The 20,192-nt window shown below is 41.0% G+C and overlaps 1 long non-coding RNA gene across 1 annotated transcript in view; it reads right to left on the bottom strand.

Moving 5' to 3' along the window:
- Positions 1–14,537: 14,537 nt before the first annotated feature.
- LOC144806297 (uncharacterized) overlaps positions 14,538–20,192 on the bottom strand; it is a 71,311-nt gene continuing 65,656 nt past the window's right edge. The window contains exon 2 of the long non-coding RNA XR_013605755.1: positions 14,538–14,694. This is a non-coding gene — a long non-coding RNA (uncharacterized LOC144806297). The remainder of the gene's footprint in view (positions 14,695–20,192) is intronic.

The raw sequence follows: 20,192 nt of genomic DNA on the forward strand, positions 1-20,192 counted from the left end.
CATACACATAAGAGACAAAAGTAGTACATAAAAATCAACTACTGTAACACAGCAAAGTTATGTAGAGCACAATTCCTAATTTCGGGCAATCTTTAAAGTTCAACAATAGAAACGTTCATAAAGTTCAAAATCACCTGCCCAAACCTCTCCCTGCTGATGCCAATGTGGTCCTCCGTCATCCCACAGACCATGTTTTTGGCCGCTTTGAAACTGCCCATACAATAAAAATACTGCAGTTGTAAATACATATCAACTACCATTTGTTGTTTTTGAAACATTTTATTGAATAATAAAAGCTAATAAACATAAGCTGATTATTAAAGCAAAACAAAACATCAGTTGCCATACACATAAGAGACAAAAGTAGTACATAAAAATCAACATACTGTAAAACAGCAAATTTATGTAGAGCACAATTCCTAATTTTGGGCAATCTTTAAAGTTCCCGCAATTTGAAAGATATCTTGGTTCATACAAGACCATCGCCCACGACTTTACAAAATCAGACTAACCTGTAGAACCTTCCACCTATCACCGGACACTTTCCAAGCAGATCGTGCTCAGTATGTCAACTAACAAAACCGACCAAAGAAATACAACTCTTACCACACCTAAAATGGACCATGAGGAGCCATGCAAACTGTAATACGTGCCATGTAATATACATGATTACCTGTCCGTGCAACATGAATTACATAGGCATGACATGCAGGAAGACAAAACAAAGAATCTGCGAACATCGGAGTAACGTGAAATGTAAAGAAACTACGACCAAAATGGCGAGTCATTTTTGGGAGAAAGGCCATACAGTGAATGACCTTAAATGGATAATCCTGGAAACCTTAACTGTCAAGGATCACAATGCAGAACGCATCCTGTTCGAGAAAGAACAGAGGTGGGTACACAGACTGGGGACAGACCAAATGGGCCTGAACGATAATATCCCATGGGTGAGCCTGAACAGGTAGATTACCTGAAACATCTTCCACCAGAAACTAAAAGACCCACATGTCACCAGAAAAGATCCCAGTTAGAACAATCACAATACTTGCGATCTGGCAAGTGAGTACCACCAAGATTCCCTGGTGTATTTATAGGTACCACTTGAAACTACTGCAACCAGACGAGTCTTTACCGCATTAGCCAAGGTGCATAATATATATCCCGACGTGTCACCCAAAAATACTGAGCTAATTACGTCACTACTGCAACCGTTACCAACCTCAAATTTGGGGCACCAAGTTGTCGCAATTGGAAATTAATGTTGAAATTACTACTGTAATTATTACTATAATTATGAACCTATTCATTATTATGTGACTATTGTAATTATAGCCAATCTCCAGTTGAGAGCACTATTCAGTCGTAAGTGCAAAACAATTCCCAGAAAAACAACACTGTCAATTCTACGTAGTGGAGAGATGCATGTAGTCTCTTTTCAGTATCTACAGATCGCGAACGTATTAGAGCAAGCCCCGGATATGAACTCATCCTGCGGGACCAGGAACGGCAGAGTCAGCACAAGCAGTGTGGGAGGCCACGAGCGACAGGTAGCTGTGAGAGCGGGTTTGGCGCCGGAATGGAGACGGATAAGTATTACAATCTTTTACTAATTGTAGAATATTTATCCTTAGAAGGCGCCCCCTCCCCCGACTCCCTGGCACCTGTAGACGCGCAGCAAGCAGCGCGCAGAGGTACATGAAACCCCGAAAAGAATGGCGCTCATGGCGAATGGAGAAAACTTAAGACTTTTTGTATAACGCTAGCAAGTAATAGAAGAATAATAATTGGGGACATGCACAGATGCCCTAGGGACAGAGGCGGTTGTTAAAATGAGCAATGAATATGAACGTATTAAACCTTATCAGGTCGGGTTAGTCCATAACACTACATCTAGTGACCTGCCCTGTTAAACGTGATAATGGCCAAAATGTACATACAACAGGAACTACTGTTCGTTCCTGACAGCACAAAATAAGCATGAACTTCGAGAGTTCTTGAGGTTTATCAATCAGCTACACTAGCGTACTTATTAACATACAACTAGTCAAAAAGAGAGGCAGCACTATCGCTTCTCTATATGAGAACCAGTTCTTGTGGTTTATCAATCAGCTACACTAGCGTGCTTATTAACAAACTGCGAATCAAAAATAGAGGCAGCACGATCGCTTCTCTATATGAGAACCACGTATAACTCCACACAACACCTGTAACACATGGACAAAAATATTGTGGACCACTTGGTTGTAAATAGTTAATGAGTAGGGAAATCTTGCCAGTAAACTTACAAGACATGATAAGGACAATCAGAGTACTTGAGTGTGAAGACCGGTGTGTGAGTCTGTGGTGGCTGACCGCAGAGCGAGTGATCGATAAAGTATTGCCATTCTTAAAGTTGCATTTACAGTTTGAAATGTTTTATTCACCATGTCCCACTACCCCTCCCTTGGTTATCTACACTTTTGTTATCCACAGGCACAAATTGACCTCCATGAAGTAGAGGACTAATACGTCACTTTACTACACACATACCACATGGTCCTGATGAAAGCCCGACCGACCTACCTAGGCAACAGAGGGCTGAAAGATGTCGACCTTTTAGAACGCAAAAATTGATTGCGTAAGAATCCTAATCATTCTCCCTACGCATATCTACAATATTTTCACTCCTAACTCCAATCCAGGACAATAAATTAAACTATCTGGCTGTCCGAGTTTTTTTAAACCTCACATTCACCACTTATCACTGGTCACTACTGCTTTTAACCTAGGGCAAACACCTCCTAGTGGAGGTTGCATATCGACTAACCCGAGGATTATACAGTCACGTGAATAAAGGAGCGGAGAACCAAAATATACCTCTAACACGAACAACTTTACACGTGCATGAGGGTTTTTTACCATGGGACATGCAATTCACCTGTATACCCAGGTTATGCAGGACAAGTGATCCCCCCCCAATGAATTAATTTATTTATTTATTTTTATTTATTTTTTGAACTTGTATGGCGCAAACAGCTACCCAAAAAGGGTTTCCCGGCGCCTAAGAACACAGACAAATGATGAAGAAGTACAGCATCGAGATTCAAAAATTACTGGTCAAACAACCAGGTTTTTATCTCTTTTCGGAACCTGGTGAGACTTTGCTCCTTTCGAATATGGATGGGGAGGGTGTTCCAGATGGATGGGCCTAGATACGCAAATGATCTTCCTCCCATCCTGGCCAGTTTGAATCTAGGTACGCCAAATTTTTCAGCTGACTTAGAACGAAGATTTCTCTCTGGGATATAGGGAGAGGCCAGTGTCTGAAGGTATTTGGGTGCGGTGCCTGTTTTGATTTTGAACATATAGTTCAAAGCTTTAAACCTGATGCGGTTTTCAACCCTTAGCCAGTGCAACTCCCATAGGTAAGGGGACACGCTGTTGTAAATGAAATCTTTAAAGTTCAACAATAGAAACGTTCATAAAGAACAGGAAAGGAAACAAAGAAGGTTGGATACAGTGATTTCATTAATGTAATGCTTCCTACATATAGAAAAACAAATACTAATTATTTTGCTTAAGCAATAAAGTCCTCACATTAAAATACTAAGAGAAATATATTGAACAATGAACATTTCATATGTAATTAGAATTCAATTTGAATATATTAACCTCCTCAGCATTATTTGACTCATGATTACAACCTGAATTCTTTTTGGAAAGGAACCGCCTCATGGAGTTCAAAATCACATCTTTTACAACAATAGGATTCAAATGATAAACTTGAATTTCAATTCAATTTATTTATTTAGGCCACTTTGGAGGTCAACAATTTGAAATACATACAAAATTCATACACTTTTGTAAAGATTGTCTCCTAAACTTGAATTCCATCCACGTTTTGATTAAACACTTCCCATTCCAGCAAGCATCACAAGACCACTTGTTGTTATCTTCCCAAGTAGTGATAATTTTTCGGCTGGCAATTACAATAAATATGTTTAGAATTTTACCACCGAAAGCAAAAACATGCCATTTCTGAATCATGGTGCACAATAAAATGTAGGAACAGAAGGGTATGTTTTGGTGTAGCATTCATTAAGGCTTGACCAGGCTTGAAACTACAATTCCTGATTTTTGGGACATTTAAATGTCATATTTTTGAAAGAGCTCTAACAGACCCAGCATGAGCTCCGGATTGTACTTAGAGAAAATGTGCTGATAAGTAATCTATTGATGTAAAATAGAGTGGTCAGGCAATGCTTGAGGATCTAATCTATTCAGATTTTAACTCCATAGTTCGTTCTATAAATTGACTGAGCATAATACTTGAAGGTCCATCTCTCAGATCAGTTCTATTACAGTTTTAGTTGCGATAACACTAATACAGATCATTGATCAATAGATTTTAAAAGCCATGGGTGGAATTGATCCTTGGTCTAAATCTAGATTAAAGTCTGCAATGGAAACCAGTATAAACAGATCAAATATAAAAGCATTGAATATGTTTATTATAGTGGTCCTGAAACTCAGAAAATGTATCTAAAGATTATGATTACCTCCCATTTTATATCCAGAGACTGCTTTAGCTGCTTTCCTGTTTAAGTGACAACATTTGCAAATATATTTAACAAAACATTAAAGCTGGATGTCAGAAATTCTGTCTTTAAGTATTGTGTAAGAGTTATATGTGATGGTTTTTATTTGATCTGAAGCAACACTAACACTAAATAGGTACATGCACCGGTTATCATTCAACTAACAATATTAGCAAACTTAATTTGGAGGGAATTGAGAAAAATTGCCTCATGTTTTATCCTTTTTTTTGCTGTTTTTTAAAAATCTTTTTTATTAGCAGGATAGGTAAGTACAAATGCAAGTATCACATCACAGTCATAAGTTCTACAGTCTAATATGTACATATATCCTCAGTATCAATTTCAACAATTAGACTTTTTCAATTTTATCCGAACAATTCCATGGTAAACCCCCCCACCCCTTCCCTCCCTCCTCATGTTTTATTGTTAAAACAATCTACTGGTTCAGTAATTCACAGAGTTTGCAAATGCTAAACCCCTTTTTGTAATGTACTAAGCCCATTTAACAATTCAGAATTTGGAAGGGGAATGCTAATAGTTTCCCTTCTGAATATTTAATACATTGTTAAGGTATGTATTGAGCTTTGAAACCATATGTGGACTGAAAAACAGTAACAGGAGGTAGTAACCCAAGGGGACATTTGTGAATCTGAAAGTAAAATGGGGTGCATTAAAAATGCCTTTATTTAAAAGCTATCACAGACAAAGCAGTGTGCTGACTCTACAAGCAACCACTTTTTACCAAATGGATTATTAGTACATGAACCTGTCGTGTAAATATTTGTTCCTGTTAGTTCAGAATTTCAATATTGTCATGAAATGTACCTATTCTTTTTGTCAAACATATTGAAATACCTTTATCACAATTTTTGGGGCATTCTAAAAAGTGTTTTCACTCTCTAACTTGAAGCTTCCTAAGAAAAATACTGACGCCAGTTCCTGGTTTCTCCTAGATAATTTAGCTTTCTCACTAAAACAAGCGCAATATATTAATTTGAGAGAGGTGATTATTGTAGTCATACGCACTGGGGTTAGTTCAGAAAAGACCAATTCCTTAATCTTTCGAAATAATACTTGGAAAAGTTTATGTTCAATAATTTCAGATAACTTACTGATAAAGATATCAGATAAAGATCTCCAAATTTCTTATACCTTGTGGTATCAGAAATATGCTAGAATTAACATTCTAGTTATATTTGCGATGATCAACTTTCTGTTATTTTAACACATTTTGTCAGTGCACAGAGTATTTTCCCTACATAGATCACATTTCATGCAATGGTCTGTGCTTGAACGTACAATGAAGGGGTAAAAATGCATTTCTACCACAATCAGGAAACCCTTGGGTCTCTGAGGATTACTGTTGCAAATGAAGACCTAGCTAAGATGAAATATCCCTTTAAAAGGACAATTTCCCTCACCCACCATAGTTGGCATGCTTCCTTATTGGGAATATCCTTGCACCATGAAACAACCCCCTCACTAAGAGGGAGGAGTTCAGGCATATTTTGTTATAGAGAAAGGTATACTAAATACCACAATAATGAGCTCAGGGTAGTGGGGGCAGCAGAGTGAAAGTTAAAACTTGCTAAAGGGTAAGTGGTTTCCATTATTTGTACACCCCTGGGCCAGGATTAAAAATAGGACACTGTGGGAGAAATATATATGCACTGTTAGAGTCAATAAGAGGTCAACATGTTTCAGCCTATTAACCCTCCAAATAGGTGTTTGCGGCATTCTTCAGGACTTAATCAAAAGTTCTGCCGCTCAATGTACTCAATCAATAACAAGCATTGTCATAGCCAATAGGTCTCTCCTTTGGGACCTTATAAGTGTTTAGCCATGCATATTCAGTAACAATGTGAAATAATTACTATTAAAACAAAGAAGACTGTAAAGTAACTACGCTAGACGTGACTTTGTAACTGGTTAATCAAATGTTTCTGGTAAGAGTACACAACGTCAAAAAATTCAATACTGCTTTTATATTAATATACCTTTGAAAGCTTGAAGTGAAAGACAATTCTAAGTGGCATTTGGTTATGAGTAGGCGCTAATGACTATTTCCGGATGACAATGTAATTAGTATTTTTTGTATAAGATGTGTTAAAAGTATGGGTAGGGAAAATGGCTATTTTGGCCAAAGGCTGCCCTTTCTATATGCATGCTAGTTTTAATTTGTAAACAGAATCACAATTTGTTATGTGGTACACTGTAATGTTAGATGAATCTGTTTTACCCTTCTGATAAGCAAGGGATGACGATGAACCTTTTTTTCGTCCCTGGTTTTAAATGGATTCAGGTTGGAACAGAAGAGGTGTTGGTTGACTTTACCTCAGAAAATGGTTGTTTCCCCCATGCTGCTTACATGAGACTTAAATCCCTTCAGAGGAAGAGGCGGCTGCATGCCTGCATATATGGCCAGATCAGTACTTGGCTGTTTCGGTTCTCCAGTGGGGCTAGAATAGAGGCTGTTAAGGGCAGGGGCTTAGCTTCCCATTGGTGCAGCAGGTGCAGTGGCACCAGCTCCCAGATGCCTTAAAGGCCCACTGAACCATGATAACTGCTGTTTGTCACAGTTCAAACAGAGGCCTGAGGGGCCCACAGAACAATGATTATTGCTGTTTTCCACAGTCCAAATAAACGGCAGAGGTCACATTTCCTTTCTTGCCTTTGGGCCCAGGGCACACTGGCTAGGCCACTGGTTAAGGATGCAGTGGGGAAGAAGTGGCGAGACAGGTGGATTATCTAAACAGCTCGACGATGACTTCATGCCTGGGTATTAAAGTATTCATTACAATTAAAGACTTAAGCAGGAATAGATATCATAATATAGGAAGGCCTATGTACAAATGCAGCTCGATTAGCGGCTGCCTTTAACTTCTCACTTATCACCTCTCCTAATTTACAGTTTTATATTAGATGCAGACATAAATCGTGACCTATGTAGTATGTTTATCTATCTTTAGGTTCAAATGACCCAACTTTTCCATATGCAAGTATCAGACAGGTCGGAAACGCCTAATGGCTTTAAACTTGATAAAGCCACATTAATCACTGGTCCTGAAATGCAAATGGCAGCATTAGGCACGCAGAGGTGTATTCTACGTAATCTCATTATGTTCAGGGTAAGGGAGAGTATTTAGGGCATAAAGCACTTTGAGAAAAACATTTGTGCCACCATAGAAATTCAATCTTCCTTGTCCTACCCTAGTATACAAGTAGTACCACATTCTTTGTATACCTGAATTAAATAGGCACACAAAATAGTACCGTATTTAAAGGCCCAGTTCAGAATTACATGGAAGGTGCACTGTCCCAGACTACACAACGGTGCAGTTTTCAGTGGGTGCTATCATCCCACACAGGGGGAGCACACCAGATTATGCTGGAAAAAACGTGTGGTGCCCCAACGTAGCTCCTGCATTGATTGCGAGCTTGCCGCACAAGGAGAGTATTCACCGCCCTCTCCAGCCCTAAATTACTACAGGCACCCCTCACGCTGATTACCCGAATCTTCGATCAGCCAGCCCCTCCGTAGACCCAGCCCGGAGCACAGTTTCCACGCAACCGCTGTGTGCGTGTTCTGCACTGCCCTCATCGACAACCTTGTCCTGATGACGATCCCGACTCACGGGGATCGAAACGCCGTCGACACTGCAGCATTATTTGTTGGCGCATTTTACGTTTTGTGCTCCAAAAAATCTATTGAATTTTGCTTCAAAGTAATTGCAACTTGAAATTGTGGAGCCATCCCTGTACATATTCTCTGTCACTATGCGTCGTTCACGCTGCTCACTTTAGCACTTGCACTTTCACTTATTGTATATATCACCATTCACCAAGTGCCCTCCTGGTTGTCACATGATTTGCTCGACACAGTGCTGTTTAACTGTATTTAGCCATGTGAAAGACCCTGTACAATTGCTGAATAATAAGCTTCTAAAAAACGTCTTTGAGACTCCTTGGTTCTTTCCTGTTCTTGTAATGCTGATTGCATACAGTATTTAACTGACCTCTATTGATACCTGTTGGGAATTGTTTCTTGTTTCATTACTCACCCATCCCAACTTGGTCCATGGGTTTACTCCTGTTTTTCTTACATACGTGCCCCAACGTAGGCGCAGTTGTAAACCACCAGTCTGCTTACATAGTAAAGCGTCTGGCAGCTATTAAGTGAGGTGGCACGTTTCCCCTGCAGGTGGTTGGGGTCTGTCACCATCCTGTCAGGTGGGGGGTATACAATCAGTGCGCCTCCTGACTGCTTGTTTGCCTTTTCGCCCGTGTCAATAATACAGTGGAGTCCTTAGAGGAGTAGTCAATTTGTATTCATGAAAGACACTTGTGTTTCTCGGATGTGTAATCCCCAGATGATGCCTGAACTGTTTCCCAATGGGCTGTTTGTACATCGTATTGAATTGTATGGTCTTATGAGGACTGTTAATAATAATAAAAAAGATTTAGTGAGTGTTTATTGCCCTCTATGTCACTCTACTTCTAAGCACCTAATACAGCTTGTACAGTGGTTACTGTCATCTGCTCACTTACATTATGCTTATTATGCTTAATATAAATAGTGCACAATTTAGGTGTTTGTGTCTGCCTACAACGTGGACATGATACAAATAGCAGTACCTACAAGGTGGATGGTACAATTCAACAAGAGTCTAAGATACTCCAGCACAGATGACTTTTCATCAACATTACGGGGCATCAGTCTTGATGGCAAGCCAACTTAAAACTTATCAGTATTGTATACAATATTATCAGAGACTATACTTGCCTCTTGGATACAACTTTACAACGGAATTTTATTAATTTGTGTACAGTTGTGTGTATACAATAAAACAACCTCCCCACCATAATTGATCTGTCAATTCATCTTGTTGGGATCTGGAGTAGCATGCTACTCGCCGAAAAGCACTTCAACACTTCATCAGGGGTAGCAAGCACTATATAAATGCAAAACCTTCCCTCTTCTATCCGTCCACTATCTTTTTTAACCCAACTAATACACCAACATGTCCAGCTCTCATATACATTTTATATTTCCCTATACTAATTCACCACTAATCATTTTTGGATCCTAGAGTAGTGTGCTACTCGTCGAAAAAGCGCTTCAAAGTTCGTATGGGGTAGTAAGTGTTATGTAAATCTAAATACATAACAATTACTGTTTACATCGGGCTGCACTAACACGAGGATAGAAGTAGAGTGGGGATTAGAGTTTATCAGCCCAGAACAAAGCATACTACAGAAAGTGTGTGAACAGTCTATATGTTGTGCACCTGGCAGAGAAAAACACAGCAGAGGTGGGAAGAAGGTAGGTAATCTGATGGTCAGACCTATGTGGAAAGAGGCAATCACTTTGGGCAGAAAAGAGGGCTTACACGGAGGACTACTTTGTTTGGATGGAGAGCAAGAAAGGGAGGTCTGGAGGATAAGCCTGAAGCTCACTCATCCTGCAAGCAGAGGTGATGGCAAGCAAAAAACTAGTCTTCTAAGGAGGCGAAGAGGACAATTATGTAGGCGCTCAAAGGGAGCACACATAAGATAAGTGAGGTCAACTCCCACTAGGGTATTACGAAAGCAGAAGGAGGAAAGAGATGAGTAATGCACTTCAGAAATCTGTTAACAATAGGATCGATGGCCAAGCTCAAGAGCTCGGGGTACCAGACTTGGGACTGATCGCGTTTGATCTTCTTCAGCAATCTTGGCAGAAGTGGTACAGGAGGCCGCAACTCCACTCGCAACGAAAAGGGTCGCCGAGCGAGAGCCGCTTTGGAAACTCTAACACGCAGAACTGCTGACATTGAGCGTTCTCTTTGGTGGCGAATAGATCTAACCAAGGCTCTCCCCACTACTGAAAGAGACCTAGCACGACCTTCGAGTGAAGATGCCATTTGTGATCCATCATGCACTGGCGGCTGAGTTTGTCCGTCCTTGCGTTCAGTGAACCTGTTAAGTGTTGAACCACCAGAGATATGCCCTGATGTTCCAGCCATGTCCAAAGGCGAAGAGCCTCTTGACATACGGTCCACGACCCCACCCTGCCCTGTTTGTTGCAGTACCACTTGGCGGTGGTGTTGTCCGAGAACACCTGCACCACTCTTCCTTTGACAGAAAGAAGGAATGCCTTCAGTGCAAGACGAATCGCCCGGAGCTCCAGAGGGTTGATGTGGTGCCTGGACTCCGCCAGAGACCAGAGGTCTTTGATCTCCACCATTCCCAAATGGCCGGCCCATCACATGAGTGAAGCAGCCGTCACTACTGTGAACTCAGGTTGAGGAAGGGAGAGGGATCTGCTGTTGACCCAATCCTTGTTCGTGAACCACCACTGCAACTGACTTGCAGTCCCCTCCGAAATCTGAAAGTCATCGGGAGGATAGACCCAAAACTGTGCTGTGTCCAGAACCGCTCCGATGAAAAGGAGCTTATCGGATGGAATCAGGTGCGACTTCAGCACGTTAACTGAGAACCCCAGCAAATGCAGGAAGTCCGTCGTAGTCTGGAGGTGGGGGCCTTCAACAGCCAGTCGTCGAGATAGGGGAAGACTGGAACCCCTGATCTGCGCAGATGAGCTGCGACCACCGCCATCACTTTCGTGAACACCCGGGGGAGGGGGGGCTGGTAAGGTCAAAGGGGAGCGTGGTAAACTGAAAATGCGTGTGGCCTACCGTGAACCGTAGGTAATGCCGGTGGGCAGGCAAGACGGGGATGTGAAAGTAAGTGTCCTGCAAGCCCAACGCTACCATCAAATCTCCAGGGTCGAAGGCAGACAAGACCTGAGCCAAGGTTAACAACCTGAACTTCTCCTTTCGGAGAAAGCGGTTGATGTCTCTGAGGACTAAGCTAGGATGCAGGCCTTTGTCCATCTTGGGTACCAAGAAGTAGTGGGAGTAGCAACCCCGACCTACTTCTGGCACAGGGACGCGTTTGGCAAAGAGATCCATAACTTCCTGGAAGAGAAGGGCCAAATGATCCTCCGACATGGGATGAAATCACCACAAACGGCATGACCCTTACGCACTCCGCTGCTTGCGGAACTCCGCGTAAACCGCCAGTTTTTTTGTCACTTTGCGGAGTTCCTCACTGAGGAACTCCCCATAGGCTTAATCTTATCATGAAAAAATAGATATCAGTCATTTGTTAAGAAACAAGGGTGAGTAGAAACCTTATGGGTGGAGTAAAATTTAAGACATTATTATTGTGATTTTTTGGGCAATTAGTTGATCCTGGTGTGGATGTATTTCTCATATTTAGTGATATCTCCTTTCTGAGTATAACGTTTCTGGTGTGAATTCTCTCATGTCAAATGACATTGTATTCAAGACTAAACCTTATCTGACATTCAGAACACACATAAGGCTTTTTTCCCCCGTGTGAGTTCGCTCAGGTCAAGTGAGAAGTAATTTGTAACCAAAACATTGCTTGCATTTTGAGCACTCATAAGGTTTTTCCCCAGAGTGAGATCTCTCATAAAGCATAACACTGTCTTTCAGATTCAACCTTTTATGGCATAAGGATTTTCTCTAGTGTGGAGTTTCTCATGGTGAAATAGCGTTTTTTTCTGCAGCTTTTCTGCCATTCAGAGCACTCATCAGTATGGAGTCGCTTATGGTTAGTGAGGCTGTGCCTATCAAATAGGAATTTCTGGCATTCACAGAAATTGGTAATGTTTTCCCCCTGTGTGCGTCTGCTCATGTAGAGTGAGATTGAGTTTAAAATGTATGCTTTTCTGGCATTCGGAGAACTGATTATTTTGATGGTGTGTTTTCTTATGGCACTTGTAACCATCTCTACCTCTGAATCTTTTCTGACATTTAGAGCACTGATCATTTTATTCACCAGTGTGGATTCTCATATGTTCAGTGAGATGAGATTTTTGTCTGAAACATTTTTGGCATTCGGAGCACTGATAAGGTTTTTCCCCAGTGTGGGTTCTTATATGCTGAGTGAGACGGCTTTTTACTCTGAAACATATCGGCATTCGGAGCACTGATAAGGTTTTTCCCCAGTGTGGATTCTTATATGCTTAGTGAGACTGCTTTTTCGAATGAAACATATCTGGCATTCAGGGCACTGATAAGGTTTTTCCCCAGTGTGGGTTCTTATATGCTGAGTGAGACTGCTTTTTTCACTGAAACATATGTGGCATTCAGAGCACTGATAAGGTTTTTCCCCAGTGTGGATTCTTATATGCTCAGTGAGATTGCTTTTTTGACTGAAACATAGCTGGCATTCAGAGCACTGATAAGGTTTTTCCCCAGTGTGGATTCTTATATGCTCAGTGAGATTGCTTTTTTGACTGAAACATTTGTGGCATTCAGAGCACTGATAAGGTTTTTCCCCAGTGTGGAATCTCACATGTGCAGTTAGAAGTGATTTAAGTTTGAAATCTTTTGGGCATTCGGAGCACTGATAAGGTTTTTCCCCAGTGTGGGTTCTTATATGCAGCGTGAGATGTCTTTTTTCATTGAAACATTTCTGGCATTCAGAGCACTGATAAGGTTTTTCCCCAGTGTGTAATCTCACATGTGCAATTATAAGTGATTTAAGTTTGAAATGTTTTGGGCATTCAGAGCACTGATAACGTTTTTCCACAGAGTGGGTTAATTCATGTCGATATAGACTCGGTTTGACACTAAACCTTTTCTGACATTCAGAGCACTGAAAAGGTTTTTCCCCAGTGTGGATTCTCATATGCTCAGTGAGATAAGATTTCCGCCTGAAACTTTTTTGGCATACTTTGCACAGAGAGTGTTTTCCCCCAGTGTGGATTTTCATATGCTCAGTGAGATAAGATTTACGCTTGAAACTTTTTTGGCATACTTTGCACTGAGAGTGGGTTTCCCCTGTGTGCATTCTGTCAAATTCTGTGAGATAAGATTTATGGCTGTATCTTTTTGGGCACAGGTAACTTTTTCCCCAACTTTGGTTATTTTGCCTCGATTTTAGAGTCGGGCTTGTTTAGATAATGTTCAGCACTTATCTCTAAAAGAAATTGTGTGTAATCTTCTCAACACTTGAATTGAGCAAAAAATGTCGGGAAGCAGTCCTGTAACACCTGTTGAAATTTTTCTAACAGATAATAGTCTTAAGGTAATAGCCTCTCCGGCAGCAACTTAATTTGTGACTGAAGTTTTTCTCAAATCTATTTGTATAGGTTCTTAGCAATGCAGTAATAAGGTGTTAGTCTGATATTTAATGATTAAACTGATAAGTACCTTTTTGCACTTTGTAATGGCAGTAACTGAGGGTGTTAGAGCATGCAGAGTACTATTGTGGATCATTAGTCGCAGAACATCAGCTCCTTCTACCCTTTCTATGTTTGGTGTAAGGTTAAGGTTTGTAGTTCTGAGGATGAGGATATTATTTACATTAGATATAGCGCAACGGTGCTCCTTTAATCCATTTTTATATTTAACAGTTTTACATATCACTCCTGCACAACAGATAATGTTGAGGCGATTTACATAGAATTACAGAACAGTACACAATAAAAAGGAAACAATCTGAGATGGTCATAAACACAATATAGTGGTGAATTTTTAAGGTTTTCGCAAGAGTGAGCAGAGTGGGTCAAGGTGTCATATCCCGAGGCAGATAGTCTCAAACTTGGGTAACTGGTTAAAAATGGTTGTTGAACAAAGGTGATTTTCTAATCTTTTGGTTGTTAACGTGTCAGCTTCGGAGTCTTCTTTCAGCGTCTTTTCTTTGATGATATCCAGAAGAACCCTTTAGTTGTAACTTTCTTTTATGTAGTGTGTGCTTCCTCTCTAGAATTACATGATGCTTTAGATTAACGTTATTCTGTCATGCTGAGGCAATTTGTCTTTCTGATAATATTTCAGAAGAGGATGCTGAAATGGTCTTTCTACATTATTTCTGATGCTGTGTGCACAGATATGGCTTTGCTCTGGGTTAATGAAATGCAAAATTAGAGACTTCACTTACAGGTATAGTACTTTCCTCGCCACACTTAGATTTTTGGAAATTGTTTAAACGTAGAATGCTGGATGTCCTTCAGTTTTTCAAAATAATCCTTCTTATGGTGCTGACATTCAGTTGCTTAGTGCTAAATCTTGCTTTCCTCATCCGTAATTTCAATCACCTATAGTATTAAAATTAAATAGTTAATACATGTACATTTCCAAAAATATAATTTACAAGCCAAATCAATGCAGAATTTTGAAAATGTTGAGCTGTTTTTCAGACAGAGCAGAGTGTAGAATGGTAGCAAGAGAGTACTTGGATGGAAGAAAACAAGTTACTTACCTGTAACTTTGGTTCCCCAGTATTGGTAACTTTCATAGAGTCCCATGCTTTGTATCATTCCCCGTCGTCGGAATGGGAGTCTCGGTAACAAAAATACCATAGCTGTAGGTACAAAAGACCAAGGAAAAAGGCCTAGGCCTCATTCCCTTTTGTAGCATATCACCCTCTTTGTGTAAAAGAGACCAAACTCAGGCCTCAGCCAGTCAGAAGTGCCTCACCCCGTAGAACCTTCCTGAAGGAACCTCAGAGCCTCAGATTTTCGTAGCCGTTGTGTACTTAGACACCATATCTGTTGTAGGCTGAGCTTTCCTCGGGGAGGTGGGCGGGCGCATGGGAATCTATGAAAGTTACCAATACTGGGGAACCAAAGTTACAGGTAAGTAACTTGTTTTCTTACCCCAGTATTGGAACTTTCATAGATTCCCATGCTTTGTATCAGAGTAGCAAGCAGTTACTAACAGAACCACATTTTGCATCATCACAATATAGCAATAGGCAACATGACATAAAGATACAAAATGTGAAAGACGGAAGGTGGGAAAGAATGGAAAGCTCACCACTCATTGGAAGAGGTTCCTCAGGACAGCCTGTCCTACTGCCACATCACCTTGTTGTAGGGACTCCAAGCAGTAATGCCTGGTAAAGGTGTGAACGCTGCTCCAGGTAGCAGCTCGGCAAATATCTTTGATCTGTACCCCTGCGAAGAGGGCTGTAGAAGAAGCCACAGATCTCGTGGAATGCGCTTGAACCTTTCCAGTCGGAGGTTTTCCTGCAGCAGTGTGACAATGCAGAATGGCACTCGTGATCCACCTGGAAATGCCCTTGCTTGGACCTCCGAAGGCAACAAATAACTGAGAGGTTTTCCGCAAACTCTTAGTACGCTCCTGTGATGTATTCCTATAGGTTCTGTATCGATCCCCCTATTCCTGACCCTATTCTGGTTAACAAGTTAACTAGCAGCCATCCCATGAGGCAGAAAACCCCCATGATGCAGAAACCGTTATCTGATTAAGCCACACTACGGCACAGGAACGTGTTATCTGATTAGGTCATAACGCTTGCCATCTAATTAGACAAGCGATATTCCTCCAGCCCCTGATAAGGCATACGGAGTTCTCAAAACAAATCAAACCTATGACAACCTGGGAAAAACCCTGCGGCCATTGTTTTGATTTCACCAAGAACTTCAGCAAAAGAATGTGCTAACGACCAAGTCGTATGACATCCTTATTGACGTATCTATGTCCATCCTTACGTCAATCTCGGCACCTTACAGGTATAAATATTACCGATATTGCCCTATGCAAACACACGCGGTGGTGACGAGATCGGAGCAGCCAGACTTGCCGAAGCCCAGAGCAGAGCAGACCCCGCTGGCGCAGCCCCGCCTTCCTGACGCGCTGAGAATGAGATGCTGCTTTCTCCTGCCGAGAAATCCAGCTCCGGCGCTTCCGGGTAGCCCTCGCAGGCAGCCTGGAATATCGAGACCAGAGACGAGAGATACCATCCCTCATTCATCCTAAATTCCAGGTACAGAACTGAATAACCCCCCGCAGAGAATTCTTGAGTCAGTCACTTGGCAAAACAAACTTAACTTAAACTGCTACTTTCTATTCCCGCCCACGTATTAGGCTTAGGTCAGGTACACTGGGGTAGGCGTAGTTAGAAACACCAGTTGAGTACGTTTAGTCAAATGTATATGTGTATGTATCTATTTTATCCATTTTAAACCTTCATATGTCTTAGAAACCATATAAATGTTTTTACAGTATTATTTTATACTTCTGCTTTTAATGTATGCACTTTACTTAACCATAAGTATTGCGATAATATCGATCCATTTCTCTTGTATGAGAAAAGAGACTGATCAATAAATACCATCTTTTATTGAACACGCCCGTCTCTTCCTTTTCTCTACAATCTGGTGAAACTAAGAATGCACGTACTGACTGAGTAAAATAAGTTGTCTTTTGTTTTCACACGACTCTAGAGATACACTCTTGATTAGGGGAGAGCAAAGTTGTCATGTTCTATGGTTGTCAGAAACTAAATCCCTTCTTGTCTATCCAGGGAGGTTCAACTCCTCCTTGCCTATTCGAGAAAGTTTCTAGTGAACTCTGAGCTAGCTGGCAAACCCAAAACTTTAAGTCTAATATCGACAATAGAAGACCTAGTTAACGTCTGGTCTAGGCCTATACTATTGAAGGTATTATTCCAATGCGCAGAGCCTATTGGGATAATAGGAACTACACTACATGGCGCCCAACTAGTTTGGATAGGCGATAAAACTAACACAAGACATTAGAGTAACTCAGTCGTGCTTTTTCACTCAGAACCCCTTTTTTCCCATAATACTCCAAAGACGTCTGGAGTGGGTGAAAGGCAATATCCGCCAGACCTCGCAGGAGGAAACTCCTATGTATGGTTCTTGGTTTAGTCAACGTTGAAGGATACACTGTTCCAAAATATTGTGCATCTAATCTTTGTTTCCATAAGAAACCTGATCTGCAAACAAACGGAATAACCTTCCTGTCGGTAAAATGGTAGACAGTGATGAAGAAAGAGAGACAGCTAGATTAGCAGCTGAACTAGTAGCAGCTGATAATACTATGCAAGACGCAGACCCGGATATAATACTCATCCCGGTCAACAAAAGGAAATCTATAACTTTAAAACTTATAGAAAATGGACTGACACCTAGAGGTGGCACAGTCATATTCGTAATTGAGGCACACGAATATCGGCAGACAGAGGTATTCTATACATGGATAAACTTTCCAGCAGCTAACGCTGTAACAAAGGTCTTCCACTATTACAAAACAGAGGAACCTCCTGAGGAGTACACTCCTTTCGAGGAGGTGGAAGTACAACTTAAATTTCAAGAGCACCTGCTCTTGTTTAATGGCGCCCTAAAACATAATAATCACATCACCAGGCTCGGTCCCTTAGGTAGACCAGAAGCAACGTGGCCGGTCCTAGCCGGATACACACCACATCCAGACATTGAAAGAATGCCTGCACCAGAGCTGTTAACACAGCTGAAACAATTAATAAAGTTACATAGACAATTAGTCCAATATGTAATGCGGACTTCAACAATCCAACCAGCAATTAAAATTCCACAGCTGACCCCTCATCAGGGGAACACAAATAAAATTACACCACAGAACATACAATCCTGCCTAGGTAAAGTACCAGCTAAACGGGAACAAATACCATTCTGGTTAGCACAAAAAATCACCCAAATAGAGGCGGTGTTTCCAGACACCACCCCGTTGGAAAAACACAGGATTCTGACTATCTGTCTTCCAATGGGAATCGCACCACACGTGGAGGACTGTGACACTTTGGGTACAGTCTTTGCTTCCATTTACACAAAAACGCATGGTGTTCCATCCATCTCGGTAATACCAGATGTGCTAAAACAAATTCAAGACGAATACGGTCCAGAACCCGCTTTAACTCTTGGTATGAAATTACTGAAAGACTTCAAGCAGATCTCGGCAATATTACTAGCCAACATAAAGGGAGAAGCAGCAAACGTGGCGATCCGCCAGAGGTTAAAAGAAACAGATATAGCAGACCAACCAGCTGAAATTGCCAGAATCATAGAAAAATCCTATGAGGAACTAGGTAGAGATAGTTTAGGTGGAATACCAGTAAAACCTCAACTGATTGAAAGTCCTGAAAAAAGTATTTTTTAATAATAATTTAACATCACAAAAAAAGAGCTGGGATGGAAACAAACAATCCAATCCTAAAGAAAAGATATTCCAGTCCAGAGGAAGGTCTCCTCGGCGGAGAGAAAGATCTCCAAACCAAGGACACAGGTCTCCCCAAAGTGAGCCCTCTGGGAAAAGATATAACCTTAGAAATAGGGATAATATAAAGAAACCTGATAGATATCAATAAATTGATACACGCCCCTCTCAATCTTTTCAGACTTCCTCGCAGAAATCGGAAAGAAGAGGACGATCAGAACAAAGAGAAGAGCACGTCAAGTCCAAAGACAAGGAACCTGCTCATCTAAAAAAGAAATTACAATTTCCAAAAAAGAAGGTAGCCAGTATTAAAGTAGTTAACAATGCCGAGAATACTGAGGACACAACTGAAAAACGGAGAATGGGCTCAGACAATGCTAGACAGCGCAGCAGAAGTGAGCATAGCTCGCAAAGTCCTTATGAATCATCTGGAGACAGTGGACACGAATGAATACCTTCAAGTGGAAACTGCAGACACCAGAGTTAGCAAACCTCACAAAATATATGAAATAACTTTACGTATAGAAGGGGATAAGACTAGAAAAATAAGGGGACTATTTTGGGATAATCTCTCCAAGGGCTATGACATCCTTCTAGCTGAAAAAGACTGGCCACCAGAGTTTGTCAGGGACTGCCCTCATGGCGAAGAAATAATTATGCCTGCCTTCTCAAATCATATCCCAATTCATAAAAAATACACACTTGCTAGAAAGTGGGCAGTAGCTCAAGCTCCTGCTTTATATAAAAATCATGTAGGATGGGATGAGGACTATCCTCCTCACAAAATCCAGTTAAAATCACAACCTACTGCACAGAGACAGTACCCAATTAAGCAAGAAGCTAAAAAACTGGTAAAAGAAATCCTAGATCAACTAGAATACCAGGGGGTGATTGAAACTTGCACCTCACAAATGAACAACCCTTTGTTTCCGGTCTCCAAACCAGACAATTCATATCGTCTAGTTTTGGATTACAGACACCTTAACTCATGTTGCAAAACTTTTGCAGTGCAAAACTCGCATAGTGCTGCACTAATGAATAACATAGTGCGCAAAAAATACAAAACAACATTAGACATCTCTAATGGATTCTTTTGTCAAAATATAGCACCAGAGAGCAGATATTTGTCCGCGTTCTCAATAAATGGCACTCAAAAACATTTCTGTCGGTTAGCCCAGGGGTACAAGAACAGCCCAGGAGTATTCTCAGCGAGACTAACAGAATTACTACAAACATATGATGACGAAGCATTATCTTATGTCGACGACATATACCTAACAGATGATGACTTGGATACTCACTTGAAGAGAGTGAACACCATAATACTTGGGTTCGCAGCCGAGGGTTACAAATTCAACTTTAAAAAATCCAGAATTGCCCATCTAACAGTCCTGTTCTTAGGATATGAATTATCAAGTGAAGGCAAAAGCCTGGCTGACAATTTCCTAGAGAAATGTGCCGTACTCCAAGCACCTAGAACACTAAAAAACCTACAGTCAATTCTAGGCTTCCTAAATTTCGGAAGAACATACATTGCAAATTACGCAGAAAGGGTCAAACTCCTTTATGATCT

The sequence above is a fragment of the Lissotriton helveticus genome, assembly GCF_964261635.1.
Source record: "Lissotriton helveticus chromosome 1_1 unlocalized genomic scaffold, aLisHel1.1 SUPER_1_unloc_6, whole genome shotgun sequence".
Lineage (NCBI taxonomy): Eukaryota > Metazoa > Chordata > Amphibia > Caudata > Salamandridae > Lissotriton > Lissotriton helveticus.